Source organism: Zalophus californianus, chromosome 2, assembly GCF_009762305.2.
Source record: "Zalophus californianus isolate mZalCal1 chromosome 2, mZalCal1.pri.v2, whole genome shotgun sequence".
NCBI lineage: Eukaryota > Metazoa > Chordata > Mammalia > Carnivora > Otariidae > Zalophus > Zalophus californianus.
In genome coordinates, this window is record NC_045596.1 from 150285851 (window position 1) to 150310123 (window position 24273).

Sequence of the window (24273 nt, forward strand, 5' to 3'; positions counted from 1 at the left end):
GTGGTAATTCCATGTTTAATTACTTGAGGAACTTCCCTATTGCACCATTTTACATTCCCAATAGTACTACACAAGGATTCTAATTTCTTCACATCCTCCTCAACATCTGTTATTTTCTGTGTTTTTTAACAGTAGCATCCTAATGGGTGTAAGGTGATATCTCATTATGGTTTTGATTTGCATTTCCCTAATGATTAGTGATGTTGAGTATCTTTTCACGCGCTTATTGGTCATGTGTATGTCTTCTTTGGAGAAATGTCTGTTCAAGTCCTCTGCTCATTTTTAATTGGGTTGTTTGTTTTGTTGTTATTGAGTGGTAGGAGTTTTTTATATATTCTGGATATTAACCCCTTATCTATATATCTATGTGATTTGCACATACTTTCTCCCGTTTTGTGGTTGTCTATTTTGTTGATTGTATACTTCAATGCATGGAAGGTCTAAATTTTGACACAGCCCAATTTATCTATTTTTTTCTTTTCTTGCCTGTGCTTTTGGTATGATACCCAAGAAACCAGTGCCAAATCTAATGTCGTGAAGCTTTCACCCTGTTTTCTTCTAAGAGTTGTATAGTTTTAGTTCTTGTGTTTAGGTCTTTGATTCATTTTAAATTGTTTTTTGATTTTATATGTGGTGTAAAGGGCTCAACTTCATGCTTTGCATGTCAATATCCAGTTTTCCCTTCATCATTTGTTGAAAAGACTGTCCTTTCCCCATTGAGGGGTCTTGGCCCTTTGTCACAGATCATTTGGCATTTCTGGACTCTCTATTCTATTCCTTCAGTCTATATGCCAGGACCACACTATTTTGATTACTGTGGCTTTGTAGTAAGTTTTGAAATCAGGAAGTAAAAGTCCTCCAGCTTTGTTCTTCTTTCTCAAAATTCCCTTCCGGCTATTCAGAGCCCCTTAAGATTCCACATGAGTTTTAGGATGGATTTTTCTATTTCTGCAAAAATCACTGTTGGGATTTTGATAAAGGTTGCATAGTGTTTGCAGATGGCTTTGGGTAGTATGGACATTTTAATAATATTTAGCCTTCCAATCCATGAATGCATGCATTTATTTGTGTCTTAAGTTCCTTCAGCAATGTTTTATAGTTTTCAGTGTGCAAGTCTTTCACCTCCTTGGCTAAGTTTATTCCTAAGTAACTTATTCTTTTTATGCTACTATAAATGGTATCCTTTGATTAATTTCTTTTTCAGATTGTTCATTGTTAGTATACAGAAATGCAACTGATTTTTGCATGTTGATTCTGTATACTGCAATTTTACTTAATTAGTTTATTAGTTCTAAAAGATTTTTGTGGAATCTTTAAAATTTTCTGCATATAAGATCATGTCATCGGTAAACAGTTTTCTCTTTCCTTTCTGATTTGGACGCCAATTTATTTGTTTGTTTGTTTGTTTTTGCTTAATTGCTCTGGTTAGGACTCCAGTACTATTTTGAATGGAAGTGGTGAAAGCAGGCATCCTGGTTTTATTCCTGATCTTAGGGGATCTAATTGACTTTTAAAAGGCTGACTCTGGTGGCTTGCGTCTGGGAGGTGTCAGGGTCTCAGTGCTCACTCAGGCAAGGGACATGAGGCTTTCATTAGGGTGGTGTTGATAGAGGAGTAAGCAGAGGTCAGTGGTGGGATTTATTCTAGGTAAAGCTCAGAGTGTGCTGATGAATTAGATGCAGAGTTTTAAAGTTCTACCTCTCTAAGGGAGAATATAAAACTTACATTGTCCAACTGGAGAAATCTCCTATCAACTTGTCTTGTAGAAAAGCTGCTCTTCCTCAAGGCTGGTCTTTTTAAGGGCTGGAAATAGGAAGAAAAAGCTAATAAAAATAAATAGGGATGAAACCGTGAAGTGTGTGTGCAGGATTATGCCACCTCTGTCATGCCACCATCTCGAATGCAGATGCTAGGTAAGGGTCCAGTGCATCTTCCATTCAGCATTAAACAGGTGCCAGAGTGGGGAGGGAGGTAAGTTTCCTGCCTTAGCAGTGCTGGCCTGGACAGGTGAAGAGGGGTTTCCTCGGCAGTGATGGGGAGCATAGGCTGTTCCAGCATAGACAGCATCCCCCTGAGCTACAGAAGGTGTCAAGACAGGACATCCCATTTGGGGCCCAGCTTGCCACTTGTTGTCCAAAGCCCGGTGTCCGCTTCCCTCATCACAGGCAAACTGGAGCCTATGACTGCACACAGGACGGAGGGGAGACAACCCTCAGAACTCCCTTGGGACATGGATGGAAGCAGAGAGTGGAACTCAAAGGCAATAGGCTCACTACTCTCATGAGTGGCTGTGCAGGAAGCCAGAGGTCCAGCCAGCCTGGGATCCAAGGGGTCTGAACACAAATCCACCTTCTGTATTTACAAGGACTTACCTGCAACTTGTTCCAACTTTCTAGGCTCCGTTTCTTGGTCTTGTGGATAGCGTCAATATCGGAAAGAAAGAAAAGCGTAGTCCTGGTTCGATGTCTCTGAAGCCAGAGTTGTTAAGCTCTTGCCTCTGGAGCCAGATTGTCTGACTTTGAATCACAGCTCTGCCACCTACTAGCTGTGATCTGGGAAAGTTACAGAATCTCTCCAGGCTTCAATTTCCTTATCTGTAAAATGGGGATGGTGATAATAATTGTATCTGCCTTACAAGATTTGGTGGAGGAGGGGAGGGGAGAATGGGGAGTTAGAGTTTAATGGGGACAGAGTTCCAGTTTGGCAAGATGAAAATGTTCTGGAGACGGATGGTGCTGCTGGTTGCACAACAATGGGGATGTACTTAATGCTGCAGAACTGTACACTTAAAAATGGCTAAGATGATAAATTTTATGTTAGTGTATTTTACCACAATTAAAAATAATTTATAAAAACTTAGATAGAGCTAGAGAGTGAAATGCTAAGCAAACGCAGTCAGAGAAAGACAAATACCATATGATTTCACTTATATGTGTAATTTAAGAAACAAAACAAATGAGCAAAGGGGAAAAAAGAGAGAGAGACAAACCACGAAACAGACTCTTAACTACAGAGAACAAACTGAGGGTTGCCAGAGGGGCGGTGGGTGGGGAGTGGGGGAAATGGGGGAAGGGGATTAAAGAGTACACTTATCATGATGAAAAATAAAATGAAAAGAAGTTATAAAAAATTAAAAAAAATCTGGGGGAGGAATACTGAGCTCATTTCTTTCTTTTTTTTAAAGATATTATTTATTTATTTGAGAGAGAGAGCATGAGTGGGAGGGAGGGGCAGAGGAAGAGGGAGAAGCAGACTCCCTGTGGAGCAGAGAGCCCTACCTGGGGCTTGATCCCAGGACCCCAAGATCAGGAACTGAGGCTCCATTCCAGGACCCTGAGATCATGACCTGAGGCTTGATCCCAGGACCCCAAGATCATGACCTGAGCCAAAGGCAGATGCTTAACAGACTGAGCCACCCCAGCGCCCCTACTGAGCTCATTCTATACTGTGCCTGGCACTCCATGAACCTTCCATGAGGGCTTGCTCTTCTTGTCATTAGCTGGGTGACATTGAGACACTTTGCTTGACTCCTCTGGGCTTCACTCCCCTTACCCATAAACTGAAGTTATGGCAAGAATTAGAAAGAAAGCAGATTCAATTGTTGGACATGTAGTCCTATCCTTAATGAACAGTAATAGCTGGTATTAGCTTGGAAACCTCTGGGGAATGAAGCTGACTAGTCTGTTAATAACCTGCTTTGCAGACCTGAAGGAGGGTCCTTTTCCCAGACACCTTCTAACTGGTAGGGGGAACTTTGTTACAGAGCAAACCTGGGGGGCAGACACACTGCCACAATGCAAAAGAGAAGGGACAGGAACCTTATGAGTTTCTCTCTGCAGCTGAAAACTCACCAAGTTCCATGTGGTGGTGGGGTGATGAGGGGGTGAATTCTAGCATCCTTGTAGCAGGTGTCTAGATTTAACAATTGTACGTATGTCACCGAGCAGTTGTTAGCCAGAACACACTCACTGCCCATCTTTCAATGAATGGTCCCCTCCCTGAGTTTGTCCCTCCATCTGGGATGCACACATGGGACTTCCTCTATCTCACAGCCCACCTTTGCTCGTATTTTTCAGGTGCTCTGAGATCTTTCTCATTTCTTTGTGAAGGGCAGGGCACCGTGATATAGGTTCACCTCAAGAGAGATGCCTGTACCTTGGGGAAAAAAAAGGAAAATGTGCCAAATTGAACCTATGTATATATTACTAAAATGCAATCATGTCTGCAGAAATTGTTTAGAACTTTGAAGATAAAATCTTAAGGAAAGTGGGGTGCTGGGTAGCTCAATCGGTTGAGCATCTGACTCTTGGTTTCGGCTGGAGTCATGATCTCAGGGTGCTGAGACTGAGCCCCACGTGGGGCTCTGTGCTCAGTGGAGAATCTGCTTGGGATTCTTTCCCCCTCCCACTCCCTCCCCTCTGCTCCTCCCATTCCCCTTCGCACTCACGTTCTCTCTCTCTCTCTCTCAAACAAATAAATAAAATCTTGAAAGGAAGAAAGAAGAAAGAAAGAAAAAAGAAAGAAAGAAAGAAAAAGAAAGAAAGAAAGAAAGAAAGAAAGAAAGAAAGAAAGAAAGAAAAAGAAAGAGAAAGAAAGAAAGAAAGAAAGAGAAAGAAAGAAAGAAAGAAAGAAAGAAAGAAAGAAAGAAAGAAAGAAAGAAAGAAAGAAAGAAAGAAAGAAAGAAAGAAAGAAAGAAAGAAAGAAAGAAAGAAAGAAATTGTTTAGAACTTCCAATAACAAAAGATATTTTTGTGGAGAATTTTATCACTGACATTATTCAAAATTTCTGGTACATAGTGATCTAAAAACTAACTGACTTTTAGTCAGTTGTATTTTTGTTTTTAGATTCTCTACAAACGATGCCTTCCTTACTGCCTGCCCAAGAGGCACACTTCTCGCACAGTGCTGTCCTTGGTTTGCCACTAGTTTAAGAAGTGGCCTCAAAGCCACAAGGTTATGCATCTGTCTTCGTTTAAACCAAGTCTTGAATTTGAGCGTTTTATTTTAGGTATAGGATCTCTCAAGGGTGAAGGGGCAAGCAAATGGCAAGTTGCTAAATTCTTTTTGTCATACATCAATGATCAGGATTTTTAGAGCATGTTTCACAACACAGAATTTGGGGTGGGGGATTGGGCAACAGCTTTTCCAAATTCCAGAATGGTGTTTGACGCCCTCTGGTGGACAGAAAGTTTGAAATAGAAATACAGTCACATTCATAGTAAATTAATGATAGCTTAGGTTGTTCATTAAGTGCCATGCTTTGAGCTAAGCCCTTTGTGTGTACAACTGTCTGTAAATTAGGCACCTGATTCCAATTTTTCTGATTATAGAACTAACTCAAAGACATCCAGTAAATTGACTACAGCCACACAACTAGCAAGTGGTAAAGCTCAGATTTGAACCTAGTTTTGTCTCACTCTGGAGCCAAGCTCTTAAGCACTATGGACACAATACAGCTCTGCATCTTAGAGCCTGGGGGCTGGAGGAGTGCCCACCCAAACTGTGCTTCCAGAACTCTAGTTACTTGCACAACTGTGGTGGTAAGATTTAAAAGTAGTTTTTTGATGTTCATTTAAAGGTTGGGACTTTGCTCTCAAAAGTAGTCCATTGTGGCTTTTTTTTTGTTATTTTCTCCTTATGTTTTTGTTCCTTTTGTGTCTTAACATGTCCTGGCCAGTTCATGGCGATGGCTGATGGTGTCTAGCAACGGTAACTCTCAAACTTTAAAGGACATTAGCAACGTACTTCATCCGTGAAGCCCCAGCAACCTTAGAACCATGCAATTGAAGTGAGCTAGTTCTGGAAGGAACTTGGGGGTTATCCAAGTTAGCAGTTTCACAATAAGTGTGAAAATTTCCATGGAGGAACTTTGGGTTGTTACAATGATTGGATGGTGCTACTAGTATACAGTAGCAGGGACTCTGGATGTCCTGGCACGCCAGGACAGGTGATGCCAAGAAGAATTTATCCAGGTCCCGTAAGACTTCCCAATATCCTGCCAGCCATTCTGGGATAGAATGTCTGCTCCGATCTGTGATGAGATTTCAAGCTCTGGGAGGTCTTTTCTGTGAGAGTTCGTCACTCCCAGATCCTGTGTCATCACAAGGAATTGTTTTGACACTGCACTTATGAATGAAGCCTGGATGGTTTGCAAAAATAAGCTACTTCCTTATTTTCCTTTACAGTCTATAACTTCTCTTGGCATCTTATCCCTACTTAAGGTTTTTCCTTTTTCTCCTATCATATCCAAATCACTCAGCTCTGTTAATACTTAACATGAAATTTTCTCTCTCTGTCTAGCCATTCTTCTGCTTTCTTTTTCTCTGTCTTTCTGGGAAATGGCTCCTGATCTTCTGACTTTTGTTAAACCTAAGGTTAGTCATTATGAGGAGGAGCAATAAACCATTTTCAAACGTCTCACAGTAGAGTTCTGTTTTCCACGTATTTGTATTCATAGAAAATTCAAGGTATAGGAAGCGGACAGACCAGGAGATGACTACTATTGAAATGATCGTTTGTTACTCACAGATCCCAAGAGGAGAGGGCACATTGTGCTATGGGGGCCCACTCAGGGAAGCACCCTGGGTGGGTCAGGAGGCAGGGGGAGCAAGGAGAAAATATGCATAAGGGTCTTTATTATGGTCTCCATGGGAAGGAACAGGTGAGGAAGGGGAAGCAGGCTTTGGATTGGCTAGTCTGAAAAATTTCAGTAGGCCCTGGGGCATAAGGGCTGTCCCTAGTTGTTGGTACTTGGCCCTGAGGTAATGAGGGTAAGTGGATAGTGGCCCAGAGTGTGCGAGCCTCATAAAGGAGGTGATCGGGTTATAAGCTCTGGACTGGTTGGTTTGCATTTTAGAAGCTTGCTCTTGGGCAGGTTGTTTACAAGCTCTAGAAATTCACTAGCCCTGAGAGAGGCAGTCCCTCCAGGGTGAGCAAGGCCCTAGGTGTCAAAGCATCATAATACAGACCATAAAAGACATGGTTAATACACTGCCCAAGCCTTTGTGTACTAAATTATGTATTATTTTGTTATAACTCGTTCACTTGAATTTCCCATTTGAATTACTTTTAGAGCATCAAAGTATTTTTTTAAATTATGTCTGTAACTAGTTATATATCTATATACCTATGATTTTCATTTTAGAATTGCAAAGAGGATGTTACAAAAGTTTATTTCAAAATGGAGCAAACAGGCTCAGATGAGATTGGGAGTTATAGATGTTTTACAGATGAGGAACCCAGGACCTGGGGAAACCATGTGACTCTCCTAGGATGCACAATGGGTTAGCGAAAGGGTTGGACCCTGTGCTCATTCCAGTCCAATCTCTGCAAGGCTTTCTTTGGCATCAAGCAGCCTCAGCTGAGTAAGAACTCCAAAAAAAAAAAAAAAAAAGTATTATTGTGCTCCACAAATATCCTCAAAGAGTACCTATGATAGCACGCTACGTAAATAATAATTCGTATTATAGAATATATCACAGCAAAAAATTGCCAACAAAATCAAGTTTGTATTTCATCTTTGCGTAAGACTGGGGACAGAACTTAGGTCGCCCATCCCCGGCATCCTTTCTGCCTTTCTGCTACTTCCTCCGCTTCTGTGTTGGTCAAATAGAAGCAAGTTTGCCCTGCCTTCTTTAACCTCCTATCAGCCCAACCTCCCCATAACGTCTTTCCTGACTTACTAACCGTGAAATCATCCTTGTATCCCAAAGACTTCCCCGCCTGGGGATCCCCTCCACCATTGCTTCTTTAGTTTTATGTAAATTGCCTCCTGTGAAAATGCAGTGGGTGTTTCTAACAAGCCCCTAGGGGATGCTGCAGCTGCCAGTCAGGGAGCATACTTAGGAGGGCAAAACTCTCAGAATAAAGCTGTGGGTCTCAAATCAGCTTATCATCACAGATATCTATCTGAGCAATTTCTGAAAAATACAGCTTCCCAGCCCCCACCGCATACCTATACTATCATAATCTCTATAAGCAGAGCCCAGGATGTGAATTTTTAGAAGCTCTCCAGAAAGCTCTGATAATTAACCAGGTTTGGAAATCCTTCTCCCCAGCAGCAGTGCAATGTTGACCTAATGGTTATGAGTACTACAAGGATGTTATAACTTAATTTGCAATTGGCTTTCAGAGGTAAGCATCTTGCAGGCTACTGCAAACCTTAAGTGATCGTTCTGTTCTGTATTTTCATGCTCAGGCCAGATTCCAAGAACTGTTCCTTCCCACACAACTACAGGACCAAACCAGATGGGGAAATGGTCTAAAACAATCTTGTGGTGTTAATATCTTATTTACATGTATTTATACATCTCTTTAGATGAAGATAGTAGTTGCCAGAAATCCAAAATGAAACATTTCACTGCATTAGAAAGTTTAAAACTAGGGTACTGGTGTATATTTTACCAGAAGTTTATATTTGCATGATGATGAGTGGCCTGCTTTAAACAGTCTATTCCTCCCACCAGAGAAGGGGGAAGAGGGTGGGAGGGAGATGAACAGTGGAGGGGAGAACCCCAAATTAAGATGCTGCTATCTACGCTGAACGTTTGTGTCCCCTCAGCATTCATATGTTGAAATCCTAACCCCCAATGTGATGGTGTCTGGAAGTAGGGCCTCTAGGAGGTGATTAGGTCATGAACGGGATTAGTGCCCTTCTAGAAGAGACCCCAAGAGCTTTCTCTCCCCTTCCACCATGTGAGGAAACAGTGAGAAGACAGCTGTCTATAAACCACAGAGCAGGCTCTCACCAGACACCGAATCTGCCGGCCCCCTGAGCTTGGACTTCCAGCCTCCAGAATGGCGAGAAATAAATCTCTGTTGTTTATAAACCACCCAGTCTGTGGTATTTTGTTATAGCAGCCCAAACACATTTAAGACAAATGAACTTCTGAGCTACAGAAACACTTAAAAAAATTTTTTTTCCCCCAAAAGAGCACATCAGAGAACCACAGTGATGGACTGTGCCAACTGCAGACATAGTTCATCAACTCTGACAAAGAAATAACACAGAGGCCCAGATGGGAAGATTCAGACGGGTCATCTGGGCTGCCAAGGAAATTCTGGAAATGCCTCTGGGGGGACAAGGAGTTCCAAAAGGCAGGGTCATTTTTCCTGCCTGGCATGCCACAGTGGTTAGGGGTATACTATGCCTTCAGGCTCAAATGTGTCCTGGAGGAAATGCACCTTCAATTTTCAGATGACAAGTGAATGTTCTCAGGGGGCCATTAGGCTCCACAGACAACTGCTCAAGACCTCACCTAGCTGGTCCCTGTGTGGGTTCGGCAGCTCCACCCCGGGCTCCACAAGGCAAGGCCAGGGCTTTTGGGTTCATCCCTGTCTCCCCAGCATCCAACACAGTGCCTCACTCATGGCAGCTACTCAATGTACAAGTGTTGACATGTGGAATTGACTAGATAGATAATGATAGATAATGATACGCTTGTTAATTCCAGAGGTGCCTTTCACTGATATACCTCCTAGTTTCCACGTTCTTCAGGAGTTAGGCCTTCACAAGGAAGTATTGTTTTTATTTGACTCTGTATTAAGTGTGTCTTTTAATTCTGAGGCCTTGACCTCTGGGCCTTGCTGACCTTGGAGCAGCTACCCCGCCCAGGGCTAGCCAGTTGTTAGACGTGGTAAAGGAGTCTGCTCGGCTACAATCATGCCTTCCGTATGCAAACCAGCCAATCTAGAGCCCACACCCGCAACCACCTTCTTTATGAGGCTCTCACTCTCTAGACCACTACCCACCCGCCCTGATCATCGCATGGACAGGTACCAGACAACTAGGGACAGCCCTTCTGCCCCAGAGTCCACTGAAATTATTCAGACGAGCCAGTCCTATGCCTGCTTCCCCTGTTTTACCCACTCCTTCCCATGGAAACCACAATAAAGACTTTTGACCACGTTTTCCTCCATTCCTTCTGCCTCCTGACTGACCCTGATGCTTCTCCAGGTGATCCCCCAGGGCCCCCCCCCCCCCCCCCCGCGCCTCTTCAGATCTGTGAGTAACAAAAGATCCTTTCAGGGGCGCCTGCCTGGCTCAGTCAGAAGAGCATGCGACTCTTGACTTCGGGCAGTGAGTTCGAACCCTGTGTTGGGTGTAGAGATTACTGAAAACAAACAAACTTTTTAAAAATGTGAATTGTTAAAAAAAAAAAAGATCATTTCAATGGCAATCTTCTCTGATCTGTTAGCTTTACCATACCTGAACAATAATAAAACCTACATTTTAAAAACAGACATATGGTAAATTGCAAGATATCAGACCTATTTATAGTCGAGTGTAGATTTCAAGACAATTTTGGTTACCTGGGAGGAACATTTACAGTGGGGAATAAGTGGTGCAACTTATTAAAATGGTTTGGGGTTCATCCCTGTCAGGGGTCACTCAGAGCAACAAAGCTGCTAGAATCCGTACCTCACTATATATGCCACCGGGGTGCTGGCACGGCAAACAGCCTTGGCAGAGAGCAGGGTATAGTCCTCTGCAGGGAAGGGCAGGTCTGTTTACTGTCTAATGTGAGAAAGACAGTGCTTCCCCTAGAGCAATGTTCAGACAAGCTTATTGCCTATCATAGAAGACAGGCTCATGAAGCCTGGGTTCCTCCCACTAAAGCCACCCTCTGCCCGGGCAGGCAGCACCTGGCCCTCCTCACGTGGACCTGTGGGAACTGGGCCTGGGGAGCTGAGCACAGACGCTTAAACTCTGGGTACTGCTGTGGATGTGAGTACCAGGATCCGATCCTTTGTCTCTGACCCCGAAGTCTTGCATCCTCTGCCTGCAAACATGAAACTGTGCCGGCTAACTTGTTAGCCTTGTGAGTAGGGTGCGGTCTCACACCCTTCACAGTTGTTGGCACTCCCCAACCAACACCAGCCTCCTGGGTCAGGGGAAAAGGGTTCTGCTCCTCCCTCTGTCACTGGCCAGTGAGGATGGTCTCCTTAGGAATTGCTCTATGTCTGCCTCTGGAGGGACAGGTATCAGGGGGAGTCACAGCCAGGCTGCCAGTGCTGACCCAAAGAAGAGTCACTGATGGCTGGGCCACGGAGGCCACACCACCACAAAGCTAGGTGTCAAGGAACTCTTTTTAGGAAAGCCCCTATATTAGTCTGCTTAGGCTGCCATAGCGAAGTACCACAGATGAGGTGGCTTCAACAGCAGACATTCATGTTCTCGGTTCCGGAGACTGGAAGTCCCAGATCAAGATGCTGGATGATTCTGTTCCTGATGAGGGAGCTCTTCCTGGCTTACAGATATGGCTCCTTCTGGCTCTGTCCTCATATGGCCTTTCCTCTGTGTCTGCCTGAAGAGAGAGAGCTTAACCTTTATTACCTCCCTAATGGTCCCACACCAAATACAGTTACATTGTGGGTGAAGGCTTTGACCTATGAATTTGGTGGGGGTGGGTGGGGGAGGACACAATTCAGTCCATAACAGCCTCCAAACACTTGTGAGGTAGTTCAGCCACATTCACCATCAGCTTAAAAACATGAAAAAACATCCTAAACCATCTACCGGGAGGAGGAGGAACAAAAGATAACTCGTCAGGAAGACAAATGGAGAGAAGGACCTAGAAAGTGCCAGTAGCCCTCTGGCTTCCAAGTTGGGTCTCCTGCAATTTTCTCCACATTTTTTGTCTGGTCAAGTCATCATCTCCTGCTGTGGTGTCCCTTTGTAGAAAGCCACGGCCCACTTTGCACCTTGGAGGAAGTGTGGGGCAGAGCAGGCCGTCGGAATTCAACTAGAGCATAGTGTGGAGGAGGCACACAGAGGAGCTGACCGATGCGCAGGAAGCTCTCAGGGCCCTGGGAGCTCTGGCCCTGCCAAGACGTGGTAGGACAGCACAGCAGCCATCACACTGGCTCCAAGCGCACCCACTCTCCTCTCCGATCTGCTCTGGGTGATGCCTCAACCACCCAGACTTCGGCAGTCCCCCCTGACTATGCACTCTCCTTTGCTCAGCCTCTTCCCCCTGCCTGCTCACCCTGGCCCCCTTCTTCACTTGGCTAATTCCACCAGGATTTACCTCGAGCAGCAGCTTTATTCATAATTGCCAAAACTTAGAAGCAACCAAGTTGTCCTTCAGTAGGTTAATGGATAAACTGTGGTTTGTCTGTATGATGGAATATTATTCAGTGCTAAAAAGAAATGAGCTGTCGAGCCATGAGAGGACATGGAGGAACTTAAATGCATATTACTGAGTAGGAGAAGCCAATCTGAAAAGGCTACATACTGGATGATACCAACTGTATCATCCTGGAAAAGGCAAAACTAAAGAGATATTAAGATCAGTGATTGCCAGAGCTTAGAGGGAAAGGAAGGATGAATAGGTGGAGCACAGAGGATGTTTAGGGCAGTGAAAGTATTCTGTATGACACTCTCAGGATAGATACGTGTCATTACAAATTTGTCTAAACCCATAGACCAAAAGTGAACCCTGATGTAAACTATGGACTTTGGGTGATAATGGCATGTCGATGCAGGTTCATCAACTGCAACAAATGTACCACTCTGGTGGGGATGTTGATAATGAGGATGTGTGAGGACAGGGGGTATATGGGAAATCTCTGTACCTTTTAACTAATTTTGCTGTGAACCTAAAACTGCTCTAAAAAAATACAATCCCTTAATAAAATGGAGTAAATAATTTTTAAGAGACTCACCTATATAAAAGACATCATCCTTTCTAGACTTGATGCTCTGGAAAAGTGCAAGAGAAAAATCTGTCCTGGTATGCTCAGTGAAGTCCTTCTCTTCAGTGGGGTTCCTCTTCTGGAGAAGCCAGAGCTGACAGTTTCAAGGTACCTAGTCCTGCAGATAAGGCAAAAAGGACAGGTAAGAAATGAGGCTCAGGATCCTAACCTCGTCTGCTAGAATAGCTCATCTTCCCCGTTGGTTCCATAGCACCCCGTGCTTACCTAACAGTTAGTAGTTATGTTGTGTTTGCTATGTGCCAAGATGTGCTGAGAAATTATGGTATAATTCTCATTATATCCCATGAAGTAACTACTATTATTACCTCCACTTTGCAGAGAAGGAAACTGAGGCTTAAGAAACTTGCCAAAGACCCATCCGTGGGTAGGTGGCAGTGTCAGGGGTCAAATTTGGTCACTCTGATCCAGCACTTGGTCCTTCACCACTGCGCCCTATAATTGTCATCCCACACAGACCTCATTGCCCCGGGGACATGACCGCCAGCCTCCCCTACCAGCCTGTGGCCCTCATGGAGGCCATGCTGTGTTTTCCTGGTATGTTCGGCCCCTTAAGAACGGCACATGTCAGTATTTCAATGTGGATTTTTGAAAAGAAGCAGGTTGATTTGCAATTGTTAAGCCTGGGTGAATATGGCATATCAGTCCACATCCCAGGGGGAAACAGATGGCACAGTCAGGTTCGACTAATTGAGGAGGGTTTAAAGGAGGGACTATTTGCAAAGATATGGCCCCAGGAGGGACCCAGGGTCTGGTACCAGCTGGCCTGCTTGCCGTCTGTTGAGTTGAAAGGGGCCAGGGCAGGAAATGGTTACCAGAACCTGGAGGCAGACAGGAGTGTGTGGAGAGGGCTGCCTGACAAGAGCTGGGGGCTTCTGGTTGAAGGACTCAGCCAGCCTGCAGTGACCCTGCAAGGGGGAAGTGAGGAAAGAATACTGTGACCTTTCCCACCTGGCTCGGGGCCCCCAGGAGACCCCTAGGACAAAATGTGTCCCCAGTGAAAAGTTAGAAGAGGAGAAGGGCTATTTGTGGCACAGATAAAGGATTATGGAGTTTCGGGAAAGGCAGTGGCATTTGTGCCAGGCCCAGAAAACTGGGTAGGTTTTGAGAAGGCAGAGATGAGGGGAGAGCATTCCTGACGGAGAACACAGCTGCGGGAAGGCGAGTGGCGGGGAAGCACAAGCGTGCCCACGCCATGATGGCCGCTGGCTTGGCCGGAGGGCGGTGCGCGCCATGATGGCCGCTGGCTTGTTCGGAGAGCAGAGCTGGTGGCGGTGGAGCTACAGAGACAGGCTGTTTGAGCCACAGTGAGGAGGGCCTTGAGTGCCAAGCCAAGGGGTCAGAAATATTTCTGTGAGGTGCTGAGTGGCAGGGCAGTGTGCTCACCACGGTGCTTCAGGAAGACTATAGCAGAGGCAGCATGACATGGCCGGTGCCTTTGAGGAAGGTGGTGGGGAAAGAAGGCAGGAGGCCACCAGAGGAGTGTGTGTTATGGCCCGAATTGTGACACCAATTCCTATGTTGAAGTCCTAACCCCCATGCCTCAGAGTGTGACTATATTTGGAGATAGGGTCTTTATGGGGTCATTAAGTTAAAATGAGGTCATGTGGGTGGACTCTATCCAATCTGACTGGTGTCTTGTAAGGAGAGGACATTAGGACACAGACACATACAGATGGAAGGCCGTGTGAGGACGTAGGGAGAAGGTGGTCATCCACAAGCCAAGGAGATTGGCGTCAAAAGGAACCAGCCATGGACACCTTGATCTCAGACTTCCAGCCTCCAGAACTCTGAGGGAAAAGATTTCTGTTGTTTAAGCCACCCAGTCTGTGGGACGTCGTTGCAGCAGACTTAGAAAGTCAACAGTGGGTGGCTCAGTGGTTGAGCGTCTGCCTTTGGCTCCAGTCATGATCCTAGGGTCCTGGGATCGAGCCCCCCCATCAGGCTCCCTGATCCGCGGGAAGACTGCTTCTTCCTCTCCCACTCCTCCTGCTTGTGTTCCCTCTCTCTCTGTGTGTCTCTCTGCCAAATAAATAAATAAAATCTTGAAAGAAAAAAGAAAGGAAGGAAGGAAGGAAGGAAGGAAGGAAGGAAGGAAGGAAGGAAGGAAACCAACACAGTCCAGGAAAGAAAATGAGAAGGAGACACCCTCTGGGAAGGCTGGCCAAGGACGATGTCTGCTTGGACGAGAGTACCGGAGCTGAGGAGGTCCAGGAGGACCCGAGGCTGTAAGTCCGATGGCGGGGACGTGGTGGAGCCACTCACAGAAGCAGGAAGCAGGTGATATTCGGCACTAAGACAATGACTTTTGCTCGGATCGCGAGCTGTAGCTCCTGGCAGGATGTCTCCACAGAGTTGGCCTTCACATGGCATTAAAGCCTGATCTGAAGCCAAGAGGTTTGTGGGAGGGAGCTACAGATGTGGGAAGGGGGGTGCCTGAGATCACGTTGGGAGGGAGGATGCAGGGGTCGAGGGCCAGGAGGCAGGCTCAGAGGAAGCCCACAGAAGCCAGGGGGTGAAGGGCTGGTCAGAAACGTGGAGGACAGTGTCCCAGAGGCCAGCAACAGGGTGCTGATGCCCAGGGCCTGGCCTGCCAGCAGTGGCGGGAGGATGAGGGTTCGTGGACCACCTTCTGAAAGGGAAGGGGTCTCGGCAGAGGGGTGGGTAAAAACCTGATTGCCAAGGCGTGAAGTAGCAAGGACTTGAGGATAGGAAATGTAAGTTTCAGGTACTCCTTTTAGGAGTTTGGAGAAAAGGAGAGAAATGGTAAATCAGGCCATAGGAATTTTACTGTATTTGTTTTTATTTTATTTATTTACTGTGGTTAAATATACACAAGATAAAATTTACCATTTAAATCATTTTTAACTGTACAGTTCACTGTCACTAAGCACATTCACATTGTTGTGTGACTGTCATCATTGTCCATCACAGAACTCTTTATCTTTCCAAACTGAAACTCCATCCCCATTAAAACTAAGTTCCCATTCTCCGCTCTATCTAACTCCTGGCGACCCCCATTCTACCTTCTGTGTCTCTGAACCTGACCACTCCGGGAACCTCATGTAAGTAGTTGTCCTTTTGGAAACTAGCTTCTTTCACTTGGCATAATGCTTTCAAAGTTTGTTTACATTGTAATGTCTACTAGAATGTCTTTTCTTTTTTAAAACATTTTATTTATTTATTTCTGAGAGAGAGAGAGAGAGAGAGAGAGCGTGAGTGAGCACACGAGCCGGGGGGAGGGGGTGGGTGGAGGGGGTGGAGGGAGCAGAGGGAGAATCAGATTCCCGCTGAGCAGGGAGCCCAACATGGGACTCGATCCCAGGACCCTGAGATCATGGCCTGAGCCAAAGGCAGACACTTAACTGACTGAGCCACCCAGGCACCCAGAATGTCCTTTCTTTTTTAGACCGTGGGGACTTTATTTCTAATAGTGGCACAGCCCTGAATATGTCACAGGCAGAGGGAAAGAAAACGGTAAAGAAAAGTAGAAGAGCAGAAGGATGGGGCGCCTGGGTGGCTCAGTCGTTAAGCGTCTGCCTTCAGCTCAGGTCATGATTCCGGGGTCCTGGGCTCAAGTCCCACATCGGGCTCCCTGCTCGGCGGGGAGCCTGCTTCTCCCTCTCCCACTCCCCCTGCTTGTGCTCTCACTCACTGTCTCTCGCCTATGCACTCTCTCTCTAGCAAATAAATAAATAAAATATATATTTTTTTTTTAAAAAAAAAAAAGAAGAGCAGAAGGATGAAAGTCATGGAGGAAGGCTGGACAGAGTAAAGGGAAGGTCTGGTTTAGAGCCTAGCAGGCCTGGGTTCCAATTCTGGCTTTTCCACTTGCATGATTTTGAGCAATTCATGTCATCTCCCCAGATCAGCTTTCTTGCAAAATACCGATAGTGATGCCCCTCGGTGGGATCATTGTGCATGTGAAGTGTCCCCCAGAAGGGAACCCACATTTACTGCATGTTTGCCTTGTGCGCTCTGCAGCTGGATACTTAGAAAGGACTGTCTGCTTTAAGAGGATTTTGCCCTCATTTTCTTCAGGAAGGAACAGAAGGGTAGAGAGGATGTGTGACATGCCCAAGATCCCCCATATGTGGAGAGATAGGGCTCTGATAGCGACCCACGTTTTCTTGATTCCCAGCCCTGTGCTCCCCCCCAAAGCACCAGGGAGTACCACGTGGTGCAAAGCAGGCTCCATAACTGTGCATTCTCTTCCTCTTCCCCTGGAGGGGGCAGGCGGCGTCTATTGGCTAAAAGGGTAAGTGGGTGGGAATCAACTTGAGAATGAACCTAAGGACTGCTACACAGCTGCAAAGAGCCATCTCGCCCCATCACTGTGACCAGGACTAGGTAAACAGGGAGCCCAAGAGGTGACAGGTAACTGCCCCAGAACCTGTGTGAGAGAGACAGGGGAGACAGGCACCAGGTTGCAGGGTTAGCCCCGGGGAAAGGGGAGGCTTACAAGACCGAAAGAGACCACAGAAGCCCAGCAGATATCCTTCGTTAACTGGATTGAGCCTTGCTCAGAGGCAACGGAGTAGCTGGAGTCAGTTAAGACCCTTTCAAATGCCAGTGAACAGAGGGCTCTGAGTAGACACTGACACGGGCTCCATATCCTGCAGGAGAGAAGTCAGGAAGGAAAGGCAAAGAACCATTGGATGCATGTCTGGTGTATTTCTCCAGATAGTAGCAGGGACCTGGCACACTTGTGCTTTCCAGTGTATATACATGATTTCGGTGCATCAGATGTCGTTCAATGCTCTTAAGCACCTGCCAGTCATGGAGTTTCAGATGCATTTCTTAGATAAGTGACGTTTGTGTCCTGTGTCGTCCCACCAGCCCACCCTCCAGCCCCATTGCGATTCACGAGTGACAAAAGCAGATTCTTGCTGGGACTATGCATTCCTGGCAGTGTTACCCTGAGGCAGCTATCTAAAGAAAACATTCTGGACAATATGGTTTTATGTGCTCATTTATTTCACACCCGTGTTTTAAAATAATTCTTTTTGGCTGAAAATGTATTTTCACCTAAGATAATAGATGGAAGTTGTGAGCCGGTTACATTTCCCAAGTGACATTAGCATATGTGCCACATGTTTTCCTAAATCCCACCCCCTGTCTTCTTTCTGCTTTTCTGTCTTTTTCTGGTTCCGAAGAAGAAAATCTGAAAAGAAAGCATTACCTGCATATTATACCTCTTTCTCATCTCCCTTTCCCCAACCTTTTTACAGGAGGAGGTGGAGAATCTTCCAACTCCAGTCCTATTTTTCTTAGGAGGAGAAATTCCCTCATACCTGTCCCCACCTCCCCATCCCCAGTGCCTTTGCTTTAGTCAAGCCCTTGCTTCCCCACACTTGGATCTTCACGATACCTCCTCTCCAAGTGGTCCTGTGATTTTTGCTTTTGCCCTATAGTCCCTTGTCCACACTGCAACCGGAGTGATTTCTCCAGAACTGCAAAGTGAGTCCTGTTACTCTCATTTCATTCTTTGGTGATTTCCCGTTAGTTACAGGATACATTCAACCTCCTTACCAAGCCATTCATCTCTCATCCTCTGCCCTTCTCCTCCAACATTCCATGTGATTTCAAGTCATTCTACTCATGTACGTGGCTCTTCTATCTTCCCAAAGTGTTTTTTCCCTCCCTGTTTACCTGGCTAACTCCTAAGTCGCTCTTTGGGTAGCTCAAGCCTACCTGGAAGTGTCTCAGGCCCACCCAAGCAGAACTGATCACCTCATCTGAGTTTCCTTCCCCAAGTACGGGAATTTCCAATGTTGTCTCTGCCTGACTGAATACTGATTACCAGGACTGATCTTCCTCTTCTTTGCACCTCTAGAATCAGTTCAGTGTTTGACTCAAAGTAGACTCTTTAGACATGTATGTTGAATTGAAAGTCTATGTTGAAGAGGTTTGGCTAGCTGATGGCAATGGTAGGTCCAACCCTCTATGATTATTGGAAATGTCACTCCAGTTCAACAAATATTCATGGACTATTTACTGTGTGCCAGGTACTCTTTTGAGTTCATTGTAACCCAAATGAGCAAAGCATCTTTCCTTCAATTAACGAGTTCACAGTTGATCAGTGAAGACCAGCAAGGAATATCACTAATACAAAATGATAGGTACTAGACTAGGGGTAGGGAAAATGTGTGAGAGGTTTTCAACCATGGCTATATCATCAAATGTGAGGACTTTTTAAAAATATGTATGTTTCCACTTATATGAAGTATCTAAAATACTCCAACCCATACAGGCAAAGAATATAAAGGTGGTTGCCAGGGATTAGGGAGAGGGGAAAATGAGGAGTTGCTAATCAACATATATAAAATTTTCATTTTGCAAGTTGAATTAGTTCTAGAGATACAATGTACAACATTATGCCTATAGATAACAATACATTTAGTACAGCACACTTAAAAATCTGTTGAGGATGGATCTCATGTTAAGTGTTCTTACCAAAAAAAAAAAAAAAAGAAAAAAGAAAAAAAATAGTGCAGCCAAACAAGATAGAAAAATCTATTGAGCTGTGTCAGGTAATTTATAAACAAGTATATTATTTTTCTGTATAAAAAAATATGTTTGCCTTGGCCTGTATTGATTATCTATTGTTGCTTAGCAAATTACTCCAAAACTTTGCAGCTTTGAACAAATAAACCTTCATTACATCAAACCACTCTGGGTGGGGCTGGAATTGGGGAGGAGCTTACTGAGGTGGTAGTGGTTTTGGAGTCTCTCATGTGATTGCAGACAAGATGTTGGCCAGAGCTGTAATCATCTGAAGGCCTGACCCAGGCTAAAGGATCCATTTCCAAGATGGTTCATTCACATGGTGGCATGTTGGTGCTGCTACTGGCAGGAGGCCTCAGTGACTCACCGCCTGGACCTCTCCACAAACAAGCCAAGTATCCTCACAAAGTGGTCGCTTTCCCCAGAGAGATCCAGGAGAGAGAGCAAGGTACAAGCTGAAATGTCACAGATGGTCTAGATTCAAGAGAAGTCACACTGCATTATTCCACAACATCCTACTGGTTACCCAGGGCAGGTCTGTTCAGTGTGTGAGATGACCACACACCACTGTGAATATCAGGAAATGAGAATTGCAAGGAGCCATTTTGGGGGCTGGTTACAACATGACCCTACCACCCCAAAAGGTTTAATTTAATATGCTCAAGTAGGACCCTGGGTTCTGTTTTGGGGGGGTTTGTTTATTTTTTTGCTTTTTCTTTTTATTATCTTGTTGACTTTTTAACTTTTTATTGAAACATACCTAAATCATACACAAATCATGGGTGTTCAGCTGAATAAATTTTCATGAAAGTGCACACTCATGTAACCTATACCTGGATCAAGAAACAATATTACTGGCACCCCAGAAACCCCCATTATGCTCTCTCCCGTCACTAAAACTCTTATGACTTTTAACAACAGAGCATAGTTTGACCTATCTTTAAACTTTGCATAAATGGAATCATATAGTATGTACTCATTCACATCTGGCTTCCTTTTACTAAACCTTATGCTCATGAGAATTATGCATGTTGTTATATGGCTGTATTTGTTCATTCCCGTTGCTATATAGTAGTCCCTAGAGTAAAATAGCTACTCAACTGTGTTCCTGTGTTTGGCTACTATGAATAGTGCTGCTGTGAACATTCTTGTAAATGTCTTCTGGTGATCATACGTACATTTTTATGTGGGGTATACACTGAGGGGTGGAAATGGTGGGTCATAGAGTTAGCATATGTTTAACTTCATAAAGGCTGGGAAACACACTTCTGTCAACAATCTATGAGAATTCAAGTTCTATGTCTTCTCCAGTAGTCGGTATGTTCTGTCTTTTTCATCTGAGCCATTCTGGTTGGCATGAGGTGGTATCTCATTTTGGTCTTAATTTGCATTTCCCTAATGACAAATGCATTTTTCACCTTTTCTTAGGTTTCTTGGCCATTTGGATGTCCTTCTTTGAAGTGATTTTTTTATGCCTTTTGTCCATTTTCCTATTGAGAGATATTCCTCTTTCTTAGAGATTTGCAGGAGTTTATTTTTTTTTTCACATTTCAAGCTTTTAGGTTGTTTTTTTTTTTTACACATTCTTGATAAGAATTTTTATTAGATATACATATTACAAATGTCCTCCCATTCTATCACCTTCAACTCTTTCTTTCTTTCTTTCTTTCTTTTTTTGTTCAGTTGTCATTTATTTTTGGCTCTTGGGGCAATGTTATCTTTTCAATATGAAAAAAAGCAAGTTCAACACAAAATAGCAATTTGAAGTGCAGGACAGGATGAAGCCAAGGGCGGGGGCAGGGAATAGCAAAAGGAAGAAATGAGATGTTGCCCAAGATGGAGGGTCTCCTTGTCCCCTCTCTGGAAGAATGATTCAGAAGATTTAGGTGGCAATACACACCTTTCCATACATACACAGCAGAGCTGCGTGTTTGCTAAGAAAAGGTGGGGAGGGGGAGGGCCTTTCTGGAGGCTAGTCCCTTTTCCCCCTCTTGGCCCCCTTCTCCAACCAGGGGAAAAGGAAGGAATCCAACATATGAAGGAGGTTATGTAGGGGAGGGAGGATCCTGTTTAACAGAATGGGGCAGACCCCTGCAAAAAAAAGCTCAGAACAGAGCTTGGAAGAAGACGAAAAATAGAGATAATACTGTCAACACCTCTCCTGAAGCTGAGAGGAGCAGGGAAATTCCTGGAAATTAGGACTCAATAGCCTGAATATCCCTCTCCAAAACTGCTCTAGGTATAGAAAACCCTACCCCTTCTTTATAGGTACCTCTACTGCTATGAGGTAACTTGGTTTCCTTTCCCCTGGGCTACCACATGGGCTTAGGATGGTGGCCATCTACTGGGTTTTCAGCACATGGTTCTAAATGGGATCTGATGAGACCCAGCTTCTTGGAGAATTATCTTAAAAAACAAAGGGAAATATCAACTGGACAGATGGGAGAAGTGGACACCAAAAGGAAATACAGGGCTACCCAGAATGGCAGAAATCTAGGTTTCCCAGAGTGGAAGAGAGGAGACATTCAACAAACAACAAATATTTATTGAGTGCCTATTATGCGCCAGGCACTGTTCTAGGATCCCCCCTCCAAAAAAGGAAAACAAAACAAAATAAAATGAGACAGAGGCGGAAAATGCAGTTCTGAGGGAGAGGACAGGGGCAGCTGAGGAAGAAGGCTGAGGGAACGGAGAAGCCTGAGGTGATGGTGCTCTGCCTTAGGCCTCCTCTTCGGCCTCCTCACCGAAATCCTCTTCTTCTTCTGAGGTGGCATCCTGGTACTGCCGGTACTCGGAGACAAGGTCGTTCATGTTGCTCTCAGCTTCAGTGAACTCCATCTCGTCCATGCCCTCACCTGTGTACCAGTGGAGGAAGGCCTTGTGCCGGAACATGGCCGTGAACTGCTCTGAGATGCGCTTGAAGAGCTCCTGGATGGCCATGCTGTTGCCGATGAAGGTGACTGCCACCTTGAGGCCACGAGGTGGGATATCGCAGAGTGCTGTCTCGACGTTGTTGGGGATCCATTCCACGAAGTAGCTGCTATTCTTGTTTTGCACGTTAAGCATCTGCTCATCTACCTCCTTCATGGACATCTGCCCACGGAAGACAGCAGCCACGGTGAGGTAACGGCCATGGCGGGGGTCATAGGCGGCCATCATGTTCTTGGCATCAAAGACCTGCTGAGTGAGTTCGGGCACAGTGAGGGCCCGATACTGCTGGCTTCCATGGCTGGTCAGAGGTGCAAAGCCGGGCATGAAGAGGTGGAGATGTGGGAAGGGCACCATGTTGACGACTAGCTTGAGGAGGTCAGCATTGAGCTGACCAGGGAAGCGGAGGCAGGTGGTGACACCGCTCATGGTGGCTGAGATGAGGTGGTTCAGGTCCCTGTAGGTTGGCGTGGTCAGCTTGAGAGTACGGAAGCAGATGTCATACAGGGCCTCATTGTCAATGCAGTAGGTCTCATCCGTGTTCTCTACCAGCTGATGGACGGAGAGGGTGGCGTTGTAGGGCTCGACCACCGTGTCAGACACTTTGGGTGAGGGTACCACACTGAAGGTGTTCATGATACGGTCAGGATACTCTTCTCGGATCTTGCTGATGAGCAAGGTGCCCATTCCAGAGCCTGTACCCCCACCCAGCGAGTGGGTCAGCTGGAAGCCCTGCAGGCAGTCACAGCTCTCAGCCTCCTTCCTCACCACATCCAGGACTGAGTCAACCAGCTCAGCCCCCTCTGTATAGTGGCCCTTTGTTGTTGCCTGCCCCAGACTGACTGAAAACAAAGTTGTCTGGTCTGAATATCTGCCCAAAAGGACCTGCGCGAACAGAGTCCATGGTCCCGGGTTCTAGATCCACCAAGATAGCACGAGGAACATATTTGCCACCTGATAGCTTCATTGTAGTACACAGAGATGCGATCCAGCTGCAGGTTGCTGTCACCGTGGTATGTTCCGGTGGGATCGACGCCGTGTTCATCACTGATTACCTCCCAGAACTTGGCACCGATCTGGTTGCCACACTGACTGGTCTGGATATGCACGATTTCCCTCATTGTTAAAATTTATTTTTAATTCTTTTGCTCGCCTCAAGGTGTGTACGGGGCAAGAAAATGATATGGAATTTTTTTTCTATACTGCTAACCACAGGCTGGAAGGATGGGACGTGTCCCAGAGGCTGGAGCAGCGAGGTCCGAACGCAGAGGCAGGAAGGTTCTGAGAGGGAGAAAAGAGAGCCACCTTCAACTCTCTTAATGGTCGTGTTTGATGACCAAAAGAAAGCTTAATTTTAATGTAATCCAATTTATCCATTCTTCCACTTTGTGGTTATTACTTTTTGCACTCTGTTTTAAAAAAAAACCTTTATCTACTCCAAGGTCATGAAAATATTCTCATTTTTCCCCTAAAATCTGTGTTGCCTTACTTTTCCTGCTTAGACATATAAACTATTAGGAATGGTTGTTTTGTTTGGTGTGAGGTAGGAATCATGAAGTTTTCCTGATATGGAGATCCAATCAATCTAGCACTGTCTGATGAAAAGATCACCCTTCCCCACTCTTCTTCAAAGTCACCTTTGTTGTATTTCAGGTGACTATATATATGAGCCTATTTTTGGATTCACTATTTTGTTCTAGTGGTTTCCTTCTCTATCCTTGCACCAGTATCACATTGTCTTAACGATTACTGATTTCAACAGGTGTTAATACTGGTACTGTATGTCCTCCAGCTTTTTATAAAACTTTCCCCCACCAGATGAGGAACAAGTTGAGATTATCCACTATCATTGCTTCCACTCAACATTGTCCTGGCAGTCCTAAGTTATTTAATATGGCAAGGGGGGAAAAGGCATAAGAATTGGAAAGGAAGAAAGAAAACTGTCAGGGTGCCTAGCTGGCTCAGTTGATAAAGCATGGAACTTTTGATCTTGGTGTTGTGAGTTTGAGCCCCACATTGGATGTAGAGATTATTTTTAAAAATCTTTAGGGGTGCCTGGGTGGCTCAGTTGGTTAAGTGTCTGCTTTTGGCTCAGGTCATGATCTCAGGGTCCTGGGATTAAGC

At 45.2% G+C, this 24273-nt stretch overlaps 1 pseudogene across 1 annotated transcript; it reads right to left on the reverse strand.

The window, feature by feature from the left end:
• Nucleotides 1–21518: 21518 nt before the first annotated feature.
• On the reverse strand, nt 21519–23270 carry LOC113924654 (annotated as a pseudogene). Its single transcript, XR_004819914.1, has one exon. The product of XR_004819914.1 is annotated as a tubulin beta chain-like (transcript).
• Between the last annotated feature and the right edge of the window lie 1003 nt (nt 23271–24273).